The 27153-nt window shown below is 35.3% G+C and overlaps 1 long non-coding RNA gene across 1 annotated transcript; it reads left to right on the forward strand.

Annotated features, from left to right (window-relative positions):
- Positions 1-25788, forward strand: LOC133219969 (uncharacterized). Its single transcript, XR_009727588.1, has 5 exons — positions 1-483; positions 11820-11913; positions 15246-15304; positions 20628-20718; positions 22201-25788. It is a non-coding gene; the product is annotated as an uncharacterized LOC133219969 (long non-coding RNA).
- The last annotated feature ends 1365 nt before the right edge of the window (positions 25789-27153 follow it).

Raw genomic sequence — 27153 nt, forward strand, 5'->3', positions numbered from 1 at the left:
TTACAAAACAGTTGTGATTTTGAGAGGCTTTTCAAGCAAATACAAAAACTCAGGATGAAGTTTAGAGATGATATAATTTAAGTAAAATAGGATAAAGTCTAGATAAAAAAATTATCTCATATATTTATGAAATAGTTAACCAAAAATGCTAATGTAGAAGTCTCTCCTTAGCTTACATGTTCACCTAGACAAATTAACTGAACCTGTGAAAGAATGAGAATTTAATTTTTATATTTTCTGTGCAAAATTCAGCTATTGTCTCAGAGTCTCATTTATGCAGTAAGCTTTGCAGGTACAAAACCGAGGTACTTAACAATTTGTAAATGTTTTTGTAGAACCTTTAGTAACTTTGGTCCTTTCTTTATTTCAGATTCAACGTGTTGCAAACAAACATATTCCACCTGTTACAACAATCTGGCATATTACTTTCTTGATACGTGATGATACAATACCTCTCAGGTTTGCCGAGTAGCAAAGAGAAATGTAAGCAAATGAAAAGGTTTTCCACTTTCACAGTTTTTTTTCTGCTTGGGGTTCTGTTTGTCTGAGAACTGTATGAATAGAAGCCATATTTTATAGTATTTCTTTAACCTCTGCCATCTGGTGTAGGTTAGTTTTTCCACTGCCAACATATCCTAGAGGCCCCAGTACCAAAATGTTTAATTTCTAAGTAAACATTTGGACTTTATAAATCCAGTTTAAAAAAAATAGAGCATTATTTTTTTAAACTATATATTGCATTTGCCACTACGGATGACATTAATAACACATAGACAAGTGTGTGGGTTTAAGTGCTTCTGACCGTGACTGTTTTCTGTAGCAGAGCTCCAGGGATGTCAGGTCACCCAACATCTTTAATCACTGAGTCATGCTCAGTTATCATGAAGAAACTTGAATATACCCTATTGACGTACAGTCTGAAGTTGTGTCAAGGGATTTGCACCACCATAGCCAAAACCTTCCAAATCAAGCATGGTTTCACACAGATACTACTTACCCATGCCAAAGCTTTAGCTGTTCTATTTTTTTTTATATAAACTGGAGTTACTTAACTGCAACAAGAAAGGATTGTAACTACAAAGCAATTTCGGAAAGTAAGCAACCACTTAAAAAACCAAGGAATGCAACAGCAGTACCTCCAGCAACTTCCTTATGTTTGAGGGAAAAAAAGAACACAACAAAAACCAACAAAACCCCCAAAAAACTGTGTGTCAGAATTGTACTACCAAGAAGACAAATTCCTTTCTAAATTTACAAAAGCATAATGTTGCATTTTGGACTAGCCAGTAAATTCCCTGATCTCAATTTGAAAGCCTGCAGTAGTATTCATTGTCCCAAGCTGATCTTTAGTTGGAGAGAAAAATTGATAAAAACCACCAAAACAACCAACCTTGCTTCTGCTGAGAATGGGCAGGCATACGAAGTTCATCTTAACCGGTATTCTTCAGAAGCAGCCAGTCACTGAGGAAAAAATAAATAGATAATACGGATGCATAAGTAATAAAAGAGAACTTTTAAAGCTGTGTATAAGCAAGATCTGAAGGGTAAACAAAAGGAAAATAACTATCTTGTTACTTAATTCTGATTTAGAAAAAGGTCTGGAAGAAAACTCAGAAACTCCCGCTTCTTTCCATCTCCACCTGGTTAATTTTTTTTTTTTGTTATGTTTGTTTTGTTTTATCTCTAAATTCCAAACTAACAGTGATAGCTTGGTTTGCCACCTTCTCCTGAAGATCTTCCTACTCCTGAAGAGTATTCAGAAACATGTTTTGGAACACACTGATTCCTTAAATGAAAATTTACAAAAGGTCCTTACTTCTTACCGTTTATTCATTTTCTAATTAAACAAGGGTTAAAAACAAAGAACAGTAAATAATCTAATTAATAAGTGGCTCTTTTCTGAGAACTGAGCTGTAGTACAAAAGTTATGCCCATTTAATTGAATTCATTTAGAATCTGACTAGTTTAATCAGTGCAATCTGGTAATGAAGATTCATGATATTTGTTGAATTTAAGTGATAATTCTCTTGAGGCATCTGCTGAACAGTAGGGATGAAGAGCTGACGTATCAATTTTCAGCCAATCTGGGATGTGAAATTCCACATTACTTTGCAAGACCACTAATTGCATTTGTTTTAAAATGCTTAATTATAAACAGCAGCATCAGGGGAATGAAGGTCCTGTTTCTACCATGGGAATAGTGACTTCTCCTGCCTGGATGGACACCTGGTTAAATTGTCTCAGAATGAGTCATCAGAATTTACAAATCAGTGCCCACATTGCAGTCATCTTAGTCATCAGTGAAACTTGTTTGGTTTAATTTAGTCATTTTCCAATACTAGCTTACTTGGAGACAATACATGTTTTCACTGTGCTCATTAAGCCTTCTTGTTGTTCTACTGTAGTGGCATAATAGAGTAGGTTTAGCCTTAGGAAATTAGACGTACCACCGGTCCATCTTTTTACCTGCCCTCTTCTGCTACAGTTTTTCCTGCAAACATTTGGTCAGTGTATCTGAGTTTTTTGAAGGACTGATGATACTAACATTCCTGAAGGTTGTGTGAATATAACACCTCTGTGAGAAGAAAAATAAAAATCAATCAGAGCTTCAGCGAAGAAAAGATTAGAGTCAGTAGTTACATATTTGGCCATCCATTAAACATGCCTGCCACAACATTGTGCTGCTGTTTGCCACATTAATAGTGAAAAAATATAGAAAGAATCTGGGAATGTTTGTCATGAAATTACAGGATTTGTCATTACTATCTTAAATCTGGCTGCGAACTCCCAACCTCCCCCAGAGGAGACTGGAGGGAGGAACATCAGACTTAACTCTAGCATACAAACTGGACTGATAGACCTAACTCCTTCTGAGGGACAGGTTGTGGGCTCTGACTTTCTTCTCTGTATTTCCTACTCTAACGACAACCTTCTCAGTTTTTCACTAGCGTAAATCCTATTCAGATTTGTCTGCAACTAGTCTGCCTGCCAAGCGTGGGCTAAGGGTTTCACTTGGCAGCAGAGTACCACGTTAGGTACTGAAGTGCTTGGCTTCGTGATGCCATTGTGAGGCCTTAGGTGTTTTCAAAAGCATGGTAGTGGTTCACAGATACACCATAATTGGCCCCATAAGACCAAAACTCTACCTTTAAATTCTATATAGAAGTTAATTTACCTACTGATGCAAAGTGGCATTGAAGTAACCAGATTTATATCAGGAGTGAATTGGTTCCATGATTTAGATTGTTATATTTGCTAAGTACCCAAATCTTACCTAACAATTACAGTTCTTTTATAAATGTGATAAGCATAGAGGGGACACCTGATCACATATCATGTATATGTTGCTTATTTTTATTAAGTGACATACATGGAGAACAAGAACAGCTACTCTAAAGATCACATATAACATATATCTATCCAGGGACAGTGAATATTAAACAATATCTGGCTCTTGATAGAATTTTCATTTTCAGAACATTATGTACTTCACATAGTTTTTTTTATTGTACAGTGAGTAGTCAATTCAGACATGGAAAGTGTATTTTTCTATAATAGAAATTTTTAAGCAGGTGTCTTGGCATGCATTTTGTTTGTACTGTGCTTGAGGTTGTTTATGGCATTAGTGGTTTGTGTGTTTGTGCATGTTTGCATTCTGTCTGTTTATGAAGTATTTCACTGGTAGCCTTACACAGCATGTGGTTGGTCGAAGATTATTTTTCATTGCATGTGTAGTCATCATGCATTTTGCTGAAAGGCTTTTAAAGTAAGGTGGGTTAAACACTGCTTATCTGGACTTACATAAAGAAAGACAGACATGTAGGGTGTTCTCCTCTTCACAGAAATTTGATACAAAATATACCTGCACCACTTTAATAACAACTCTGTTAATAACTGGAACGTTTGTATGTTTTCTTATCCTAGATGTTAAAAATAATTAACAATTACTCATTATATTATAATAATACCATGCGTGTAAATATTTTTAAGTGAACTACAGAAACAAAACCAAACCTTTGACAAGGATAATTTAAATCCCTCCAGTCTGTATTTGACAGATAAGTATAGGCGATATTTTCAGGACTCACAGGCAGGTTTGTGAAATTGATCAGTGAATTACACTGGGCTTAGGGTGTTAGTTGATACTTTCCCTCGTGTTTTGAAAGTATAGGTTGTTTGGCACGTGTCTAACAAAACATTACAGGAATACTATTTGTAAAAAACATAGATGCTAAGTAGCTCTAGACACAGACATCAGTTCAGTAAGGATTTTATGAATGCTACAGAATAAAATACTGTTGCTTTGTTTAGATGCCTCACTGCTACTTTAAGAACATAATTCTCCCCACGAATCTTGTCCTACAGTTCAAGAAACATTGCTTCTGCAGAAATTACTGAGAATGCATGAAAATTAAAAGAAACAGAACTGACCAATAATAAATATTTATGAAAATTGCACTTGTATGTACAATTTCGTTGCTATTTTTACTAAAGTTCTTCACAGCTAATAAACTCCATGTATCAGTTCCGATTTTTTTTGAGAATTTTATACATGTATACCTCTCCTCTTCTTACCAGAATAATATTAGATACTTTAATGATGCTTCTTTTACATTGCTCGAGTATTTATTCATGAGAATTTAAAATACATTTCATTATCTGTCTTTGAATATGTGAATAAATTCAATTAATATCAGTGAAAACATTTCATTTATGCTGTGCACATTTTTTATCTACTTTCTGAATGTAAAATATTGTACTGCTGTATCATGTATAACACCATGCTGTGCTGCACAGCTATAGTTGCTTTTTGTGTATTTTGCTGTAAGATACAGTGAGACCTTTGCTTAAGAATAATTATTTAAGAGACTTTAAGTGAATTAGAAAGAAGATAGCTAGAGGTAGAATTCAGACCCTCCAGCTAATCTTTCTGCTTGTAACATGCCATAGCTATGTTATTCCTGAGAAACCTAAATTCAATCCATAGAAAATAACATTTCTATGCCTCAAGACATAGGAGCCATTCATACAGAAATGAGAAGTAAAATGTGTACAGAAACTTTACATCTTATGACAGTAGCAGCAGGTTCATAGTGTCAGGAAGAAAAAAAAAATGATGAAAGGAAGCCAAGCCTGACAAACTGAATTGTGGCTCATCTGAGTGTTGCTGAACTTTGTTTCACTAACAAAGCAGTGGTATTTTTTTCTTTTAATGAAATAATAATTTATAGTTAAATAAAGGGAAAATCATTAAAGTCCATTCTTATCACTGTAATATACTAAAGTAAATGTCTATGCACTATATAAATTCCTAGATATTGGAAACTGTATAGGTATTCATCAATATTTTAAATTCGGAGTAGAGAAGGGATTTTAGTAAAAGCAAAATGTTGATACAGTGGACTGAATTTTGCAATAATTTGTATGGAAATGTGTATCCATTCAGAATTGATGTAAATATCCAAATAACGACTATATAAGAAGTACCACATTTCTATGTAATAATATACAATATTTTATAGAACGGAGAACAGGTATTCTATATTATTAGGTAGAGAGAGTATACATAGCATATCCATTGTATATAGTACATTCATAATAACATTGAAGAGATGAGCCAAGACAAAACTATTCGTTTTGGGCTTTGTCCAAATACTGGCTCATATGCTAACTGCTTACAAGTATAGTATTTTGATAATATTCTTAAAATAATATTTTTATACTGTAAAGAAGATCTATGTAATCTGGGTGTTCTTGAAAATAAGACTTAATTTTTATGTTTGTTATGGTTTAAACCCAGCCAGTAACTCAGAACCATGCAGCCACTCACTCACTCCTCCCCTTCTTTCCCACCCCCCCCGCTCCTGGAGGAACAGGGATGAGAATCGAAAGAATGTAAATCCCATGGGTTAAGAACAATCCAGTAACTAAGTTATAATACAAAATGACTATTGCTACCACCAGTAATAATAATGATAAGGAAAATAACAAGGGGCAATTTAAGTGTTTTCAGTGTTTTAGACTGGGTATCTTTCATTCTGTGCTTCCAGTGCAGTGAGAGTATTACTGGAACAACAATTTAACTTCCAGGAAAGTTCAGCAGACCTTTTGGGACTTAAAGCATGTAAGAAGCCAGGCACTGTCCAAGTGAGTATGACATTTACAACTCTCCAGAAAGCATTTTTAAACCCTGAGAAAGTGTTTTTGATTTTGCAAACAATATTACAATTACTGTCTAAAATTTGGTTTTAATATATGAAAACATCCAAGGGATTGAAAATGTGTTCTACTTCATTATGTGTATTGTCTTCAGACATCATTAACCACTAAAAGTCACTTCAGTTCCAGGTGTGACTATTTGCTATATAAGGAATCAAGCAGCTAGTTGATTATTCACTAAAAAAAAAACCCCAAACCAACCGAATCACCCAAACAAATGCTTCAAACCCCACCAAAAACTGTCCTTCAGACAAGAGGACACTTTTCATGATATTTCCAATGAACTGGAACTTCTGGCTTCAAATGATAATCCAAAACCTTGCTTTTTCTCTTGGAACTGGATCAGAGTTTTTCTAGCCTTGATAGAATTGGCATCCTTTCTCCAAACTGAAATATGCCAGCCATAGTACTTTTTCAGTAATATAGTTATACAGAAAATCTTTGATAAGGCCACATAAGCAACTTTTGTATTAGACATCCCTGAACCTGCAAGGTTATGTGGCTGTGAGTAACCCCTTCTGCCATTTGATGTTACTGAGACTTTGAAAATCTTGACCGTGAGACAGACTTTCCCCCAAAGGCTCAACATTCTTTTTGTGCTACATTTTTCGGAAGAACTCTTTGTTTGAAGAAGCTGGGCAGGGTAAAGCTGGCAGACTGGAACACTGCCCTGATGTGTTGTGACAGACATGTAATCTGCCATTTGACCACTGGTTCACACATCAGTGTTAATGTGAATGTGACACCTCTCAGCATACTGTTAATCAGGCATTACTCTTCTGTCTAAAATGTGGAGATGTGGAGTAGACTTTTATTCTTTTTAGAAGACTATGCAAAAAAAATCTAGTGAAATGAAAATTTACAGCCATAAAGGCAAACTGATTGACAGCTGCAAATCATAGTCACAGCAACATTGATATATACATATTTATAGATCCCTAGATTTCAAAACTAAAAAGGTTCATTAGAACATTCTGCTTAATCTAACACATTCTCATGCAAAACATGCAAGGAGTCAAAAATACAATCCCATGTCAAGTGTAAGGAAACCTAGAAGATGGTCTTCCATATTCCAGAAATTAGATCAATTCAGCTTCTTTTCCTCACTAACACATTTTTTATCTTCTGGGTTTTGTTTTGTTTTCTTTTCTCCTGGTGTTTCATCACCAAAGTGCCCAGGAGTTCATCTGCTTTCATTCAACTGAAATGCATGTACCAGATGGTGCAAATAGCCCAGTATATTTCAATCCTGTATCCATGTCAAAAAACAGGCAGACAGCTGCAATTCTTGGTTGCTGCACCTCATGGTATCAAAGGCTGGCTAAGAAGAGTGACACTGCTTGACAATGAATAAGATTTTTCAGGTCTGGCAGGGAAGTTGCTTTGGAAGCTAAAATCCCTCTTCTTCTCTGTAGGAGTTACTTTTCATGATTAATTAATTGTGTTTACGCTAACCTACAAAGGATGTAAAGATATAAAAATAGAGTTACAGAAATGAGTCTTGCTAGGATACTTTATAGCAACCATTTCATCACCTGTGTTCAGAGTATATTACATACTTGCTTGTTAGAATCATAATGGAAATTGACCTACAATATAAAGTTCTATGTGACACTGTTCAGCATACATTTACAGGAGGACTGCTGCAATCTGTATTTGCTGTATGAACAGGCTAGACCACTGATTCTTATGTCCTGAAGTTTGAAAGTATCTTAAGTACTAGGGAGTGCGGTGAAGGTAACTAGCTGCTTTCATCTGATAACATCTGCTGAGAATTTGACCACAAGACTTTCAAAATATCTCTGTAATATAGCCTTACACCTCAAAAGCCATAGCTCTAGGAAAATGATTATATGAGATTTAGAAGAGTGCTGAGTTACATTTGTCTTGGAAAACAGAAACTGGAGTTAGTAGTTGAAAGCTGTTTGCGGCAAGGGTCAATATTCACTCTGTTGGTTTTCTTACTCCTAGGTGCTATAACTAGCAAAGAGTGCAAGAAGAGTTATAGCTTCATATTCATTCTTCTGTCATGTTACTCAAATAACGGAAAACTCATGTATGTGTGATACCTTTGGACAGCAATGCTGTGCTTTCTCACCCTGTCCTCTGTCACATCTACAAGAGCATGTGTCCTTTCAAGACCTAGACAAAGTACTCTCCTGCTTGCTTCAGAGTTACCCGTGCATTTTTTATCTTCCCTTTGTTTGCAAGCTGGGGTATAAGAATTTTAAAACCTACTGGAGCATTCTGGTTTCACTAATGTTAGTGGTCTGTGGGGTGACTTATAAGTGGTCCAGGAAGGGACATACAGAACTCTTTTACTTGCTTAACCTCCCCATCAGGGTTTAAAGATTTTCTCTGTATTTTTTATTTTATTGAAAATTCATCATTGTTGATCCCCAAACAATTTAATATTTTTTTTTACCACTGAAGAGACAAAGACCTGATTTGGAAAGCTATCTTACTTCCTGAGCAATTAATTGCAGGGCAGAACAGAGTACCACAGAAACATTCGCATAGCTGAAAGGGCTATCTTATAAAGAATGAAATAGTTGCACATTCATTTTGCATAGGTATACGTGTACCACATATATGAATATTCTTGTTGACAAATCTTTTATGTGTATGTGTATATGTATTCAGAAGCTCTGGTTTGCCTCCAGTCATTGTAGGTGACTCTTCTCATGTGCATTATAGTTACAAAAGTATAATTTTAAGCAGAGATAATACTGAAAAGAAGTGTTCGTTTAGCTAAAGGCCAGTAATAGGTTAGGTAAGAATCATTGAACAGGACATAACAGCAATTTATATTCACTAGAAAGGTGTAAAAAGGGCAGGAGATACATGTTATTAAATGTGATAGATAGGAGTGATATTAAGACTAGTTGAATGAAAGTAGTGAAAGAAAGTTTAGGCTGTCTACCTGAAAAAATCTGGAGAGCAAACTAGTTGCACTAAATGACTGTATAATCTCTATGGGGAAGCATTAACAGTCCAATTGCTTGAGATTTTTGAGAGGCCAAAGGATCAGCAAAATACGTGGTGGGGAAGAAGCTTGAATTGGCAGGTAGATGGATCACCTGACCTATTAGTTCTTTTCTATTGCAAACTTCTATGACTTTATATGGGGAAAATTCCTTTTCAACCCACGCTGGCAATCTGTTTATGTTCTGAAGTATGATGATTGACATCCCTTTTAACTTTTAACCTAGAGAATGTCTCTGCAAGTGTTATTCCTACATATAAATGTCTAGTGCTTTTAATAAAAAAAAAAAAAAAGTCTCTCAATTAGGGGACTGTATCCATGTGCAAATGCAGAATGGAGATCACAACAGAGTCTGAGGTGTTATAGCGGCATGGGCAGAACTCCCACTCAGGAAGGATGGGACGTTGAGAAGGAAAAGGGAGCATTTGGGGCTTAAAGACTAGAGAGGCAGTGGAGGCAAACAAGTGAAAATTGGATTAAAACAGTCAGAAAGAAAGGTATCATTTTTGTTGAAAGGAGGAATAAGAAAATAAGAGAAATGAGGTGGTGGAAAGGTATAAGAACAGAGAAGCAAGATAAGGAGAACTAATTTATGGATTAAAAGAGCAAGAAGAACAAATAACGATGTGCTCCTGTTAATATGGTGACTACTTCCTATCTGTAAGTGTTTACACTTGGTTCATCCTCATGCAAGCTTTTTTTTTATTTTTTATTTCAAACAGTGTAATACTTAGTAAGCATCTCTGAAGTACAGTGTGTATTTTTGTAACAAACAGTGTATTTCACAACTAAAACCCAGCCTATCCACCTTTCTTGTTAAAGCCCATCAACAGATAAGAAGATGTATAAAACTATAGCACCCTAGTAGAAAGAAATGTCATATTCTGCCATTCTTTACTTCATTTTGCCCTGAATTGATGGACTGGTGATGGACGGGAAAACATCATGAAAGAGATACTTAAGAAATGCTAAACTAGCAAAACTTAATATATTTAAATAATATTACCAAAAACATTCTTCAAATTTTATGGCATTAAACTAAAGCCCAGACTATAAAAAGACAAAATTATTACAGAGATTTCCAGTTACTCAAAAATATCTTTGTGATGTTACTTGTTCTGACTTAAAGAACTTTGTTGAAGCATCAACTTCATTTCTGTTGAGGGCTGTAAAAAAGATTGAAGCCGGGGCCTGGAATATGAACAAACAATGCTTCTAAGTTAGTGCCCCACAGAATATTTTAAAATTATTTAACACAAATCATCTCAGTGTCAACAACTCATCACAGATAAACTATCTAATTAACAGAAGCCATCATAGTATTTGAGAACTCAGTCTTGGCTCAGTTGATATACCAGAAGGGCACTCCTTGATAAGCAAAAATTATAAAGGAAGGTTTAAAAAACATTACTGCCTGAAAGTAGCTTCGTCTTAGTTTTAAATTAACCCTCTGCTAGGTTGGGTTTTTTAGTTTGTTTGGCATTTTTTTTAATTTCTATGAGATAACAAGCACAGGTTGACCTCATATTCTTAGGTATATTCCATGCTAAGATTCTGTAAAATTGGCTATTTTATGATGCAATATTTTTTCAGTGTCTGTCATAGACTTGAAACCATGCCAAAATGACAGCTCAGTTAACAAAATTGTCCCCAGCTTTCGTAACCACTTCTGAGATAGTTTTATCCCACTTCCTTAAAATTGTAAAGGTTGTCAAAATCTTGAGGTCATAAAACTTTACTGTAAAACACTTTTAGGCATCAAAATGTTGACTGGTTCTTGCAGCACCAAACCTGCGAATCCAGGTGCTTCATTTCTCTATATGAAGCACCTATATGTGGGGAGAGAAAGCTGACAATGGGATCCGTAAAACCATAACATAGATTAAATGTTATCAAAATAGCTCATGGAAAAAAGTTGCAAAGAGAGATTTCTCCTAAGTGTCTGGGAGGTAATATTTACGTGGTTAGATTGCAGGGAGACAATGTAGGACAATAAAATTCATTATCTTAAAACTGCTCCTGAAAGTGGTCTTTTTCACAGAGGAAATGTGAACACTAGATAAGACTGAAAGACCATTTTCTTTCCATCCCACCCCAGGTAGATTGTTTGCCATTCATCCAGGGTATGGCAGGCATGGGTCCAATCACATCTTCTGCCTAATGGCGATCTGAACATGTTCCTTCCAGATAAATGGTGTGGATGCTCAGCTGTAGGACAATCTGAAGTAGTCCCACACACTTCATTGTAAAACAGTACTGGTATGGAGTGATTGAACTCATTATGCCAGAGTGAAAAGGGAAGACATCATGTCCTAAAAATGCCACTGATAAAATGCCAATATACAAAAAGCAGTGCAAGGACATTCCACTCACATCAAATAGAAGGTTTTACTTGTTAGGTTTTGAATGGTGCATATACTTTTGCTGGTCTTTTTACTCCATGAAACAATGAGAGATGTAGCCTGTGTCTCATGGTAATAGTTTTAGTTTCCTCACAAATGTTATACTATCTCTCCAGTGAATAATTTAAATTTCCTTCCCTCTTGGCTGTGATCTTGCCCCACAGTACATATTATCCAAGAAGAACTGACATAAATTAGAAAATCTTTTTCAGCTGGTTCCACAACTATCAGGTGACAGTCTCAGAGGATTTTAGTTCTTCCAGGGAACTGCAGGACAACTGCAAAAGGGGAAGTCTGAGTAACATGGTAAGAAACATTAATGTATAACAGTCTGGTAATTATAGGAATTATACTTCATGTCTGAGCAAAAAAGGCTACTGGTATGAACTCTGTAATATGGAGGTGGTAAAAAAGGGACACCAAACTGAAGGGTTTTCCTGAGTAACACTGCAGAACTGTTTTGGGGTTTTTTTGGAACTAAAAGAGATCACAATCCTGACATCAAGTGTTGCAAGAGAACATTTTATCTTAGTTATTAGTCCATTCCTAGAGCATTCCCATGTTTGAACAAAGCATATTATCCACCATCTTAGCAAATAGAGATGCTAAAAAAGAGTAAAAAATGTGATGAAAACAGAATAACCTACAGGTGTTATTCCCAATATATTATTCAGGTTTTAAACCTTGATCTGACTGAGATGTATTGTCACATATATGGGGTTATTTAGGCATCTAACTCAACTACCTACCTTTGGAAATTTGAGCTCTAGCCTTAAAAAATAAATGAACAGAAAAGTAAACAGAAATATACATATGTGTTATAATAATAATAATAAAATCTGTCTTAATTTTTTCATCAAAACACTGTATAATCCAAAATTTTTAGTGGAATAATGAGAATATGAGTTGTTGTCAAGTGAAAATTCTTGGAAATAAATGTTCTCATCTTTCTTTGAAAATTTTGAATGCTATGAATTTTGAAAAGATTTCTTACAGTCAGTTAATTAAAAATTATTGCTTGGTTTCAATTTTGTTTAACTTGCCAGAGCTATTGAGGAAGGCTATGATAAGGAAAACAGTTAAGTCATAATGATCAATTTAATGGTGTCAACATGTCATGCAAAGAATCAAATGTACAGAAATTAATTTATTTAGCTTGGCTTTTACCTGGCATTACAGTAGAGATGATGTTATTCTAGGAAAGTTTTGGTAAGGAACGTAGGAGTACTGACTTGAAAGAATCTGCAGAGATCACTGCACCTCAAATGTAGGCAGCCTTCTAATAGATCTGGAATACATGCCAGTGTAACCCTATCACCTCTAATAAAATAGACGGAAAAAAATCACAAAAGCTGTCAGCTGCTCAAGGAACATAGCTGGCAAGACCAAAACAATTGACAGTGTGTTTGATCTGCTCCATATACAAAGTTTTGTTAGACATTTATCATTACACAGGTTTATACAACTTGATATATAGTTTATGTTGTTAGAAGACTATTTTACTCATTAACACTCCAGAGAGGCTTCTTCATGCACTGCATTCACCATATACAGAGAAGGAGTGTAACCAGATATGGTTGTATTACCAAAGTCTCTTCTAAGTAGAGGGGCTCCCTATCTTCAGTACTTTCTTTCATATTTAATGAATGTAAGTTCTATTGAAGTTAGCAGCAGTAATGATAGTGGCATTCTTGTACATTCCAGAAAAGGTACATGTTATCTCAGATAAGACTTGCAGAAATAAATAATTTTTCAGTTTACTGGCAGTTTTAGATAATGATTTCAGATCAATTCAAATTAATGGCAGCTCTTGGACTATTTTCAATGTTTAACTTGCACACATATTGTTTCACCAGACATAGATATGCACAAAGTTGATGTTTTCAGAGGTCTTCTCCAAGTCTAAGGAAGATACTACATATATACCCTGCTGTCTTGAACAGTTCAAGCAAGATGTAACAACCCTCATAATTTCATAACAATGTTATAATTATTAATAAATTCGAAATGACCTCAATGAATTTGTTTCTATAAAAAGAATAACAAAATCCTAATCAAAAAACCAAATATTTACCACCACCACCACCAAGCCTCAGGAACATTAGGTTTGCCTTTAATCCACCTTTGTGATGTGACAAGCTAGGGATATCTAGTTTAAGTGAAAAGACTAATTTTGTAGAAAGATTATTCATTAAAAATGGACATTACATTATTTATTAAGTGTTGATTTGGATTTACACATGCTTTGCATCTACAATGAACACATGCAACAGAATGGCTGGAGTCCAAAACTGCTCTATACCATCACTGTATTTTCCTGAAGCAGACACTAGCAAGCATGCTGAAACAGTCTTTCATAAATGTTAAAAAATGGGTTGGTTTGAACCTGATAAATGTTAGAAAAAGGGCGAGCTTTCTGGGGATGGTTCTATCAAATTGGGATTAACATTTTCCACTTAGTCCCTTATGCTTCTGAAGAGGCTGACATAATTTAGTGGCTGTGAAAGTAACACCTTTGTCATTTTCATTGTACTTTATTTCACCTTCTCATTTGCGTCTTTTAAAAATAAGATGTCTAACTGAATACAGTAATCAATGTGCCATTGATTTATATAATGCAATTGTAATCTTCTCTTTTCTATTCCCTTCTTAACACAATTTAACATCTTATTTGAACAAGTCTCTTCATTGAGCTGTCTACAGTAATGCCTAGATATTTTTTTCCTGAGAAGTTACAACTAATTCTAGAGACATCATTATGTATAAATACTTTAGACTGTTTCCACTAATGACTTTTAGGGAGGTCTTATCTTTGTTGAGGCTTATCTGCTACTAAGTTGCTCAACCAGTTATTTTTGCAAAATTCACCTAAAGCTCTTTATAGTTCCTTAATTTAAATGATTCAAATGAGTTTACAATTTCAGTTGCTTTTCCACATTTAGTCTTTAACCTGTTTTCAATTTCAACATACAGAGTAAACAGTACTTTTGCCAAAACTGCTTTTATGTAGTTAACTCTCTGTTTCTCATACTGGAAATAAGAATTCTATTGCTGTTCTGTTAGCCTATGATGATCTAGTCACAATACAAACAACCATCAAATAGGATAAATACCTAAGAAATACCTAAAACCTACCTATTATAAACCTGACATACATAGCAGTCTGGCCATAGCTGCATGTCACAACATTGATTTATCCTCTTAAAATTGGTCTTAATCCTAGCACACTTGCCTACTGTCACTATGCCTGTTTTTCTCTATTATCAAATTTTTAATAGAAAAGACTTCAATAACCTCATCTGACTTTTGTTTTACTGTAGGCATTTCTGCTGGTACACGTGAATTAGTTTACAACTAAGTCACCCATGTCAAAACTACACCGTAGAGACTGAAATTGTGCTGGCAATGTAGAATATCTTGAAAGGGGGTTTTATATTTTTGGCAAGCAATGTTTCACCTCATTGTCTTCCCGTGAAGAACTGCTTGCACATCTCTGTAAAATTTGAAATAGTTGGAAAGATTTACAGAATTCTGTTCCATGATATCTCTTCTTAAAACAAAGAACTTGAAAATAATACTGTAGGACAGCATTCTGATTTCTGCCATTTTCACTCCCTTTTTTTTCTGTATTTTTCTAGGGCATGTACAGAGGAGTCCTAATCCATGATCCTGTCTCTTCGGTGCAATCACAATACAAGTAAGCAGTAAACACAAGAGATGTATGCGCTACCATACCACTTTTAGGTTGCATTCTATTCCTGTGTTTAAGAGTGTTAACTGTTACTGCAAAGCAGGTCACTGTTAGATGATTTTCAGTACAACCTAATTACCTGTTAATATACGTAAAAGCAAGCTCAATTATTTTAATTTTCTGTTTCTTCAGAATCTGGAGACAGGGGCAGTTACATCTACACATGTAACTGCATTACATTGCTGGATTTCCTAGAATTTCCCTCATTAAGTATTTTTTTTTCATTAAATCTGTCCATTCAGCCTTTGTATAATAGCTAAGGGTAAAGAATCTTCAACCCTTTCAAAAGACAAATTTTCTGCTATAAACAACATGCCATTACAACTCAACTGATTGCAAAGAATTTGGATTGCTGTGTGATTCAAGTCTTTCATTGAACTGATATCATCCACTCAACCTCAGCAATACCTTAGAGAAATACAAAGCAGAGTAACTGTCTTTTATATTATACTCTCTCAGTACAAGAATAATAGAGATGCCATGAACATTGCAGAGGTGTCACATTAGCTGCTCTGTGCTAGAGCTGAACTTAATAAAGGAAAGAGAACCTATTGTTAATTTTTTTTACAAGGATGGAATAGATGAACACTGCTTACAAATGAGCCTTATTTAGTTTTAAACACATTTCCCGAAGTAAATAGTATATTTCCCTAATTTTCATGTCTTTTGGTATGCTTCCAAAAAACTTGGAAGTGAATTAGTGTGCAATTTGCATCCAAATCTCAGCCAAGGGGATGTGGTTTATTATAATACATGGCCCTCCTAATTATTGAACAGCCCGAGAAAACTAGGCACAGTGTGCATCTGTTATTGCTTGACCACACTGCCAAACATAATTTGGCAAGCACAGAAATGTACATTGAGCAGACCTACAGTCTAATTTGCATTAGTTTGTAGTAATTATATGAAAGCTATAACTGAACCAAGCTTGTCCTCTCTTTTTAGATCACACCATTCTTTTTGAAAAGAAAAGAAATCTCAAGCAAATATCCAAAACAATTAAATAGCACACACATACACAACCCTGAGAAATTCCTTGTTTGCACAGTAGACTCTTTCAGTATTATTTAATCATTATCCAAATGTTATTTCTGTACATTCTGTAAAATATCAAAGAAAAGCTTTTTTTTTTCCTGCATTTTTATATAGACTTTTCTGTGTTTCCCTTTATCTCCATTCAGAAATTTTTCATCTTTTCTGCCAGATTCTAAAACCCTGTACAATTCACCCTGTAACTGGTGATTAAAGTCAGTGACATTTTTTAATTCAATTGCAAAGGAGGAAGGGGAGGAAGGTCCTGCCTTTTATAATTTGCCTTTGTCCCTTTCCATAGTCATTTAATCCAAACTCTACTCTGACAAAAAGGAAGCATTTCATGATAAGTCATCTTGTGTCACGTTAATGCTGGACAGCAGTGGCCAAAGATTGGAGGAGCCAGAATGTTATGGTAAAAATACCAGTAGATTTTGGCCTACAGAAGTTCCAAAAGACAATTCTTGCTTCTTCCCTTATTTTTCTAGTTAAATTGCATTTTGGGATATACAGACATGTACATCATGGCTCTGTATAAGAGGTGATGGGAAATGTAACGTAAGCCAGTAGATGAGAAATAGAGCAGAATCTCATCTACAGAAATTATAGTTTTATGACAATTCTTGTGTAAATAAAGTATTTTCATGAAGTGCAAGAGGATAGGGCATAAAAGGGATGAGAAAGAGAGCCAGATTCCATTCCCATTAATATGAATGACAAAAACTACTATTCACTCCAACAGCCAGGACCAAGCATAGAGGAAGGAGAGTTTTTTCTCCCCTTCTTTAAGTAAACACTGGCATTTTCTGCTTCAGCTGCAGGGGCTGAGAAGCAGAGGCACAGTCTTTGTTGTTGGTAAACAGCTTGACATTTCATAGCACTGGACCAGTCATAGAGCTTTCAATCTAGAGTTTGAGTATGAAGAAATAACTGTATAGTAGCTATGGAGTTAGGTATTCTCAGATAATTTAGAGTAATTATTAGCTGGCATATCCAGAGTCACATACAGTTACTGTGAAATGACCATAAGGAGATTATGTAAATGAGTTTCCAAGAGTGAAAATGCAATGAAGAATAAGAGTGAATTAAACCTGTGGAATATCGCTGAGTGAGTGAAAACTACTTCTACACTCTGATCACCTGCACAAATCTATTTTCATAAACAAATGAATTAGAGGGGAAAAGAAACCCTAATGAACCTAAGTTATTTCCAGGTACAAATGGCATTTCACAGTTGACCAAAAGACACCTAATCTGCTTTCACATAGTATGCAGAGAATAAAGGTACATTTGCTTATACAATACCTGCTGCAAAACTTCTTTATTTTCAATTTTATTTTTAAATGTAGTTCTACAATAAAATACTAACTGCATAAGCAAACAGCAAGAGATGAAAACAGAGCAAGTCTTTTTCCACATATTTCAGTGGCTGAAATAAAGCAATGGAGGAAAGAGCTGGGGGAGAGTACTGTAAAGTAAAACTGCACTGTTTTATTAGCACCAGAAACTGCTCCATAACGAGCAGTCTATCATTATCTAGTTTGATGGTATTTGGGGTTTTTGTTTGCTAATGGTATGATTAACTAAAACCCAATTTTTTAATAGTTATTGCTGCTGATAAAAAACAAGAAGTAGATTTGGTTAAAAATGCAGGGTTATTTTTGTTTCTTGTTTTGTTCTTTCATCAACATGAGAATGGTACTCGTCTTTGCACAGGCAGGGCCAGCAATAAAATTCCTCTTCTCACTGATCCCTACTGTTATTGAAACATTTTCTTATAGATATCAGTTTTACTATAGTTCAGATATTTTGCCAGAAGACATTCTTGCACTTTACATATTCCTTCTTTAATACACACAGTGCAAAGTTTTCTATGCTGCAGGCTCCTTATGAAAAGGGATTTCACATGCCTGGTTTTAAGCTTTTTCTTCTAATAGTCATATTCAGGATGAATAGCAAATAAAAATCACTTGGTTTTTGGAGCAAGAAACGAAAAGACTGCAATACACAGAAGATGGCATGAAATTAATAATTTTGGAATGAAAATCTTTTTCTCCCATTGTCTTCATTGATTTTCCCTAATCAAAAGGCTACCAAAAGGTAGCCATATTCATCCAACTTCAGACATGTCCAGAAATATGTGCTGTTTCAGAGAATCTGTTAGGTTTCCACTCTGAATTGCAAAGAATAGCCACTGAACTACATTCAGTTCTTACTTTGTAGTTAAACACCTTAAAATACCATGTTAAAACCACAGTTTTGGAGATACATACCCCAACCACTTCCTGTTAGTGAAAGCTTGCAAAGTTATATGTGCTACACAGTACCTGTATGCATTTCCCTTGAAGAAACTGATGGGCTTGTAGTAGTGCCTGAACTGTGTCTGTGTATTAATGGGAAACAGATATCATGTGACCTTCTTGCAACATGTCTTCCTAGGAAGTACTCATTCTCAACTTTTGCAAGTTGCACTAGTTTCTGACTGCACAGTTAGACCTGGTATCATTACTTAGAAAGAGCCTTTTGAGTGAATAGGCAGGTTTAATGACATATAGAAGACCTATTGGAACCTCCCAAAGTTTTGCACAAGGATGGCTAAGTTTAGCCTCAGTTAGGGAAATCACAGCCTTGAAATGAACAGTTTGGCATGAGTGAAGGTTATCTGGCTGGGAACTGTTTAGAAAGTATGCCTCCAAACATCCTTCTGTAACAAGGGTGGCATACAGAGTGGTAGCAAAGACAAGGAAAAGAGGGACTTGCATTTTAGTTTTCTTTTAGGATAGCTCCTATTGTCTATCTTTTCTCTTGAAAATAATTTATTTTCAAGATTCCCAAGAAGGAGAAAACTTTCTCTTTAAAATACAACTAGTCTCTAAGGAGTAGACCTTGTAGTCAGTAGTCACACTTCCTTGATAAGAGAATTTTTACAATGAAGTTTTATACTGAAAATGTGTATCATTGCTTGCTATTATATTAGTGTCTTTATTTAACTTGTCCTGTTTACAAGCCCAGCATCAATTCTCTTAGTTACATAAGTGTAAATCCTACTTTGTTTTTTTTTAATGCCATCATGTAGCCTTTTTGCCATCAGCAGTAAGGATTACCTGTGTCAGTGAGGTTTTTGATATACCTGTTTAACTAAGACTTCTTCAGAAGTGTTCAGAAGCTGTGCCTGTGCAAGCTCAGTGACTCTACTGAGCTGTGGAAGGAGTAGCAGGCTGGAATTTACTAAGTGATTCAGCTGAAGCTAGGTAACTGCAATAAAGTATGGTGCAATCAGACTTAGCTGTGTGGTATGTAAATAAACAGATTGTGGACATGAAGTAATGCAAATGAAATTATTTTCACTACAGTATTACAGATAAGAATGAATATGTGGAGGGGCTAAAAATCTAAAGAACCACTTTTGGAATAGATCAGAGGAATATATTCACTCCTGCAGAGTTTCATTCTGTTCCTTATGTGTATTTCTATGTCCTAGAGATCCTAATGGAAACTTGTTAATTTTAAGACTAAAGACGTCTCTAGGTTATCCAGACTGTTAGATCTTCATGTAACACAAGCACATCAAATTTTATCTTATTTTTTTTCTAAGCTAACTTACTTTTATCAGGTACCACACAGGCACCATCTATCTAAACAATCCAAACCCTACTGGCAAGGAAGTGCTATGCCAAGTAACACACAGTATAAGTTATCAGAAAAGGGGAGTTCCCACACCTTTATCTTTAACATATTTTATAGAAAAGGAAAAAGGCAGATTTGGATTAAGTATGTATTTCAGGGGGAATAAAAAAAGCCATCCATTTCTGGTGGAGATATTACAGGCAATGGTGAAATTAGCACTTGCTGAGTTAATTTGTTCCAGGAGTTGGTCACTGTCAGTGTCAGGAAAACAAAATAAAACTAAAATCTTTGTTTCTTAGGCTGTTTTTAATTTTAGTGACTTGTTCTGCTCTTTCTGCTAGATGAAACAGCTTTTTTCATACCTGGCAATCACATATGTGATTCCGGTGTCCTTGATGCTTTTGATGAACTAAGCAGGACCAGCTGCTTAAGTCTACTGCTTGAAAACAGTTTTCCAGCTTTGACTGTAATAACTTATTAATAATTCATAATCATAATTCATTGTCATTTCTATCAAAATTTTTTTTATATACATGCAAATGTTTATATGTTGTACCTCCTTCCTTTGAGTTTCTCTTTTTTTCATATAAAAAACTATGACTTTTCACAGATATGGAAGGAGATACAAAACAAAAATGCAAGATATTTTTAGACTTTGTGAGTGCAGAACTGTAGAGGGAAGATTCTAATTTGAGTAGCAGGTAATTAACACAGTGTTCTCTTGCAAAGGCTGTATTTTCATTATTAACAGTGTTATTTCTCTTTATGTTTTGTCAGTATAATGGCAGATGTAGGCCTGAGGTTAACCTTGACTAGCTACATTAAACTGAATTTTGTCTTTTCTTGTTTTCACTAATTTATAAAAGTTTACGTTGGTTGATGTAAAATACATCATTTCTCAGTAGCAAAAGACATAGCCTGAATCTTCAGACAGTGTGAAACAATAGCTCTAAGGGAAATGTAAATTGCTTGCATTCACTTCTGTGATGCTACAGTTCCGACACTGAATCAAAAGGTAACATTTTAAATGTTTTATCAAAATTCGGTAGAAATGCATTTCTTCAGTCTTCAGTAACATATTTCCTATTTACTTTTTCTACAACAGGATTATCCATGAGAACACTCTTACAGCCTAAGAAAAGTGAAATCCACTTGTTGAAGGGCTTATCATGCTGACTGCATTTAAATATTTAATTTAATAGAATTAAATATCATGTCTGCAAGACTTCAGACTGACTACTAAACCAGTGAGCATTAGACACAGAGCAACCCCATTTCTCCTGCAAGCTAAATTACAGGCTGTAGTAGAATACATATGGCCTTGAATTGCTAGGTACTATTATAAAGTGAATTTAGAAACCTATCTTGTAGTATTCAAAACTTGTAATTTATTCCAGTGTGGCTTATAATTCTCCTAAATATGACAAAAGAAACTCAATCATATGATTTACAACATAAAACTGACATAGCAGGGATTACATATGCACACATAATTAATAATCAGTGTACACTGTCTTTGTATGTCACAGAATACAATATTTAATATAGATGTAATGTTGTCTTTTGTGAATATTTAAACATTATGACGTACTTGATCTATTTGCTTAATTGGGTGATCATGCTAATAAATTCACAGATTAAATTATTTACTGGAAACAGAAAGAAGGTTAACAAAAACAAAACCCAAAAAACAAACTCATTTTTATTTTTAATGTGAATTAAAGAAAAAGGTTTATCTATTCTCTTAGACTTTCATGTATCTTGTCTCTCCCTGTTTTTTGTTTATGCTATTCGTTTTATACTTGGTCACCCTTTTTGCATTATAAAACCACAATAGATACCATATGTAAAATGTCATTAAGGACTTCCCAATTTAAGATCATTGTGTATTTGTATTCCAGTGAGTCTTTAGAGAACTGAAACCCAGGAGGCTGAAATTCCTGAATTTTCCCTCAAGAAAGAAACAGATTTTCTAGTGAAATCTAAACAGAAACATTAGGATCAGATTTTAATATCAATATTGTGATATCTAGATTGAGCTCATAGCTAGAAGGCAGAAAGAGACTGCTTTCTACACATATCTTTTCCTGTACAAGGCTATAGCATCTCACGGTTTTTTTGAAGGATTATTTAATTCATGTTGGCATTCACCAACATTTGATAAACATGTCACTCCTCACCAGGTGTTCTAACTGAAAGCAGAGATGGACGAAATATATTCTGCAGTCTACTAATGGCAGAGGACCACTATTTTGATGAAAATGTAAAAATTATAATTGCAAAAATATTTACAAAGTTACCTATGAAAATGAGGATGGCGAATGGAAGGGGTACACACATTAATGTATATGATTTTGTGCAAAGTTCTTTTTCACAAACAGAATAATTTTCATGCATTTGCATATTATATAATTGTTTTATCTTCTATGGTTTTTATTCAGTTTATTTAGTTTGATGATCAGTACCCATCCTAGGGTAAGTATTGTGGTTATGTCTGCCTAGGAGAAATCAGCCAAGAATTCTAACAACGTACCAAATCCTCTTCTCAAAGATATAATCTGCAGAGAGCATCTACTTCATCTGACAAACACGATTTCAATTCAGGAAATAGCTCACAATCACTCTATTGCGTCTGACATCAGCGGTATCCATGCAGCCATTCTGTGCAAACTCCCTGCTTTTAAAGGTCTTCCCATCACTGTTATTGGTCTCACAGATGATGAAGTATGACACTCCATAAACAATGAGCTGGGCCTTTTGTAGGCTGCTTTGCTTTTTTTGGCTTCAAACTGCCACTGAATGTCAAATCAATTTGGCTCTCATTAGAACAGCTTTATATGTGCAAATGTATTTGTGTCTGGTTGCCACTTTTTTTCTATTTTTGCCTTCCTTTCCCTTTGCTTTTTTTTCCTCCTCTCCCTTGGATGATGTCATTTTTCTCTAATCAAAGCCAACACCTGTTTCTCTAAAATAGGAGCCTCTGTGTAGAGCTCTTTATCACAATCTGAGTACACCCTAAATGGGCTTATTATGAATCAAGTTCCCCCAGAACAAAGAGGAAGTGCTCTGTTACAGTGACATTGTACATCATAGAGCCTGGACAGAGTCATGAGCTGATGTAACTTTGACTTTTGACATCCCAAGAGACTGCTGTCTAGATAGTGCAAGGTGTTTAAGCCACTGTCTTTGATAAGTAGTGAAACAATAAATCTGACCCTGTGTTTAAGAACAGCTCAAATGTTACACAATGCTGTATCACGCTTGTGGGGTTCTGGGTTTGGGGATATTATTGTTGTGTTGTTTTTCTCCTAACCAATTAAAGGGAATACAGAATTGTGATTTTGAGGATTTCTGGCTTCATAAACACAGACCTGCTTGGGCAAGCTAAATGAAGAATGCCACACGGTGAAGGGAATATGACAAAATAAGGGTGACATAGACCTCCCAGCTATGAGTCAGTAAAGATCGGGTCTGAAAGAACACATTGCAAGTAGTCTGAATGGCTGGAGATTAGAAAGGGGAATTAGTGTGGAAAGCGGGGGATATGCTAAAAGGCTGCCGTAAACCCTGTGTTGTGACATGTATGAAAGAAACATAGGCTCACTTTTCTTGCACTTAGGGCCACTTTGCCTTTTATGACACTTGTCTTAGGGGAACAGCTACTGAAGCATACTGTGCCTGGAATGACACTGGATTTTGTTGAACAATGGTGTAAAATTCTTTTTTCTTCTCTAGAAATACTTTTTTTTTCTAAGTTTCAACACAAGGCCATTCTCCCTTTTCTTTCCACATTTTATACAAGCTGGTAGCAGTGTACATTTACATCCATTTTGGGAGGAATGTGTATGTTTTCAAATAACTACGTAACTATATTCATGTCAGAGGCATGTTCTATCCCAGGTAACAAGGCACTTGTAAATAGTCAAGCTACATGATGTGTCCTCTTGCTTGTGTCATTCCTTTTGCAGAGAACCAGAAGTAATTTTAACTTCCTTAAATGGAAAGATACACATTTTAGAAGGTGGGGAATCTACAGGTAGAGAGTAAGAGAGAGACTGGAGAGAATGCTGATAACTATACCCCAGCTCCCTCTAAATGTGAACATTTGGCACTTGCAAAGGAAGAAGCTTTCTCTGGATATTGAAGGAGAGAAACAAAGGAGAAAGAAACAGCCTTTTCTCATCACTTGAAATAATGGGCTGAAACATCTTCAGAGGACCTCAAGCTGTCCAAGGAGGGTCCTTGCTCAGTTTGTGAGTGAACGAACTCTGCCGTACAAGGAGACTCTGAGTCAGACACTCTCCAAGGAAAATGCCTATTTTCAGAGCTGAAGAAAAGGTTTGCTTGGCTGAGATACTCAATGATTTCAACACTAACTGAAATACACTGGTAATCTGCCATCTGTGATTTTCTTGAGTAGAAAATTTTGACTGAAGTCCAGGTCTTAGTAGATATGAGGCCACATTATAAAATCTATCCTCCTACTCGATATCATCCTTCATAGTGTCTTACTATGTCACTGCCTTGGGATTAAGTACCACAGCAAAGTATGGAAAATGTGGGTACTTCAGTTGCCAAGTCATTTCTTGGTCTCTACTGAATCTATCTATAGTGAATATTTCATTCCTGACATCTATTCTAGCCAAGGGATTGTGAAAGCATTTTTTTGTGTGCAATAAATTTGCATAAACACCCCACCGCAAATATAATGAAACAGAAAGGATAAGAAGGACCTAAATTATATTTTTTAAAAATATTAAAAGACTTCTTGATTGATTTGCAGAGGCATAGCAAAATTCCTTCATATAGTGGCCTCATGAATGAGATGATAATATGCAAGTAAAGCATAATGATTGGCATATTAAATACAAGATCTTTGTCACCATCTGTTTCCTGATTGTGTCAGCAAGTTGTTTTTTTTTTCATAGAAGTGTGAGAATACACCATGGCCTCGAAGTATCAAAATGTCAATTATACATCACATTTTAAAGTTGGAAGCCTAGATCACAAAAAAACATTTTGAAATGTCCCTGAATTCTGCTTGAAACACTGACAAATTATTACCTATCCTTCACATTTAGCCTTGGAGTACATTAACATGGTTATTGTGCTGGAAAGTAAAACACTGTAGAAGCCAGGTTTACAACTTAGTAGTGAATACTTAAAAAAAAAAATGATACAGAAGGAGACAGGGAAAGAACTAAGAATTCAAAATGAATAGTTTCAGAACTCTATCAAATACTTGTTATGTGAAGCTCAAGTACTTTCAGTTTTCCATTTCTGATATTTTCCATTAAAAATAATATTCACTTATAAGGAAGATAGTATTCCTTTTTCTATGTTTTCACCAGTACTGACAGGAAAGAACAAATACATCCTGGTTAGTGTAATGACTCAGTAGAAACTGCAATAGAAAACCTCTGTCAAAGCTAGCTAAAATGCAGGATGCTTTCCTTTAATACAACAGGTCTTGGTTTACACCCTCAGTGGTCTTATATGAGAATTGGTGGGAGATAATGTTTTTATGTCGCACACAGGATGAGGTCTACTTAGCACCATCAGCTACGAGTATCAGCAGCCTAGAGGTGAAGGCTTCTGATTCTGTTTTTTAAATATAAATACAAGTCCCTTCCAAAGCTGAAAAGGCCACTATTGTCTGAAGGTATTATTTCTACTAAGGGGATGAAACAGAGGGAATATGTATCATGTAAACTGATTGTTCACTCACTGAAGATACTGATAACATCATCAAATAAATGCAGTGGCCTTTAGATTTCCTTCTAGATCAATTATTATGTTAGTTAAAATAAATTATCTATGTGTAAAATTTGATGAAGAACATAATCATGTCCACCCAATCTAGCATGAGGTAAGTTGCAAGAAGAACTGTAAGAGGCCTAAACTAAAAAGTAGCCTTCCAAACTTGTACCTAATTGGACTTTTGATGGAGCATAATGAACATATTTCTTCTACCTTATAATGCCTGATTATACTAATATTAATACATGATAAGATATAAAGTGCACTCTTTAATACCGACTGCTTACGTGATATTTGCAGATGAGTTATAAATTTTTACTGTCATAAGGCAACAATTTATAACATTCAGAGCTGGTTCCAAGGGAGACTAATTCCCAAATACGGAGACTTCAAGTAACATGACATATTACACGTTTGGGATCATTCTCTGTGTCTGTGAAACAGGAGTGCATTTCAACTCTAGTAGTGTGAGATCTAGTATGTATGTGTGTATTAAGCATGCATGTACATGTATATTAATTAAAAAAATTGGGAAGATTCAATATGGGTTTTCTCACTTCAGCAGTTCTCCATGAGCAATTGTATATAGGCATCTGTTCACCAGTAATACAAGCCTTCCTACTTCAAAAGTTCGTGTAAATGATCTGTAAAGTTTCAGCAGAGATTTGTGTATTTCTAGTGGAGCAGCATGCCTTGGCAGATACCATCTCTCCATTCATCAGCAAATCTTCATCATAAGCTACTGGAAAGCAGAAGAGTAAAAGTCAGAGTTGAAGCTGTGCAGCTATAGTTTGATTGATAAAGTCTGTAGCCTGAACCTACGTATGCATATGAACCAGCACAGAGAAAAAAAAAGAAGTGAAAAAAAAAGCTCTTCTGAGAGCTTTCACGTGTGTCTGTTACCAAGGTAACCCCTTCATGTATGTCTTCTGAACAGGTACCTTTCGGGGGTCTGACTCTCAGCTTGTACAGCTCACACTGAGATGTCAACTGAAGGCAGGCAGTAAGAGTCCAGCAGGAGAAACACACTATGCAAAATAACTGGTGTATTACTAACATATGTCTGTGTATGTCTATGCTGGTGTCACTGTCTTCTCTGAAAGTGAGGTCTGAATATGTGTGTAGTAATTAAATATTTTTGAAATTTGCCTGTGAACATCAGTCTATGTCTCAGATTCTCATAGCAGGGACCGAATGAAGTTGTCAACATCCCTTTACTGTTTTTCTTTCTGTAAGTCCATTATACAATTTCTCCCTTCATCCTCCATAACATCCGTTCTAAAAACAATCTGTTTACTAACACATGAGAAATAGTTTGACTTTTTTTTTCTCTTCTGGCTGCCACTTTTTTTCTTCTTGACTGCTCTGTCAGGCAT

This window comes from Neopsephotus bourkii, unplaced genomic scaffold, assembly GCF_033783945.1.
Source record: "Neopsephotus bourkii isolate Nb327-2 ecotype Australia unplaced genomic scaffold, CSIRO-AGI_Nbou_v1 NB_1388, whole genome shotgun sequence".
Classification (NCBI taxonomy): Eukaryota; Metazoa; Chordata; class Aves; order Psittaciformes; family Psittacidae; genus Neopsephotus; species Neopsephotus bourkii.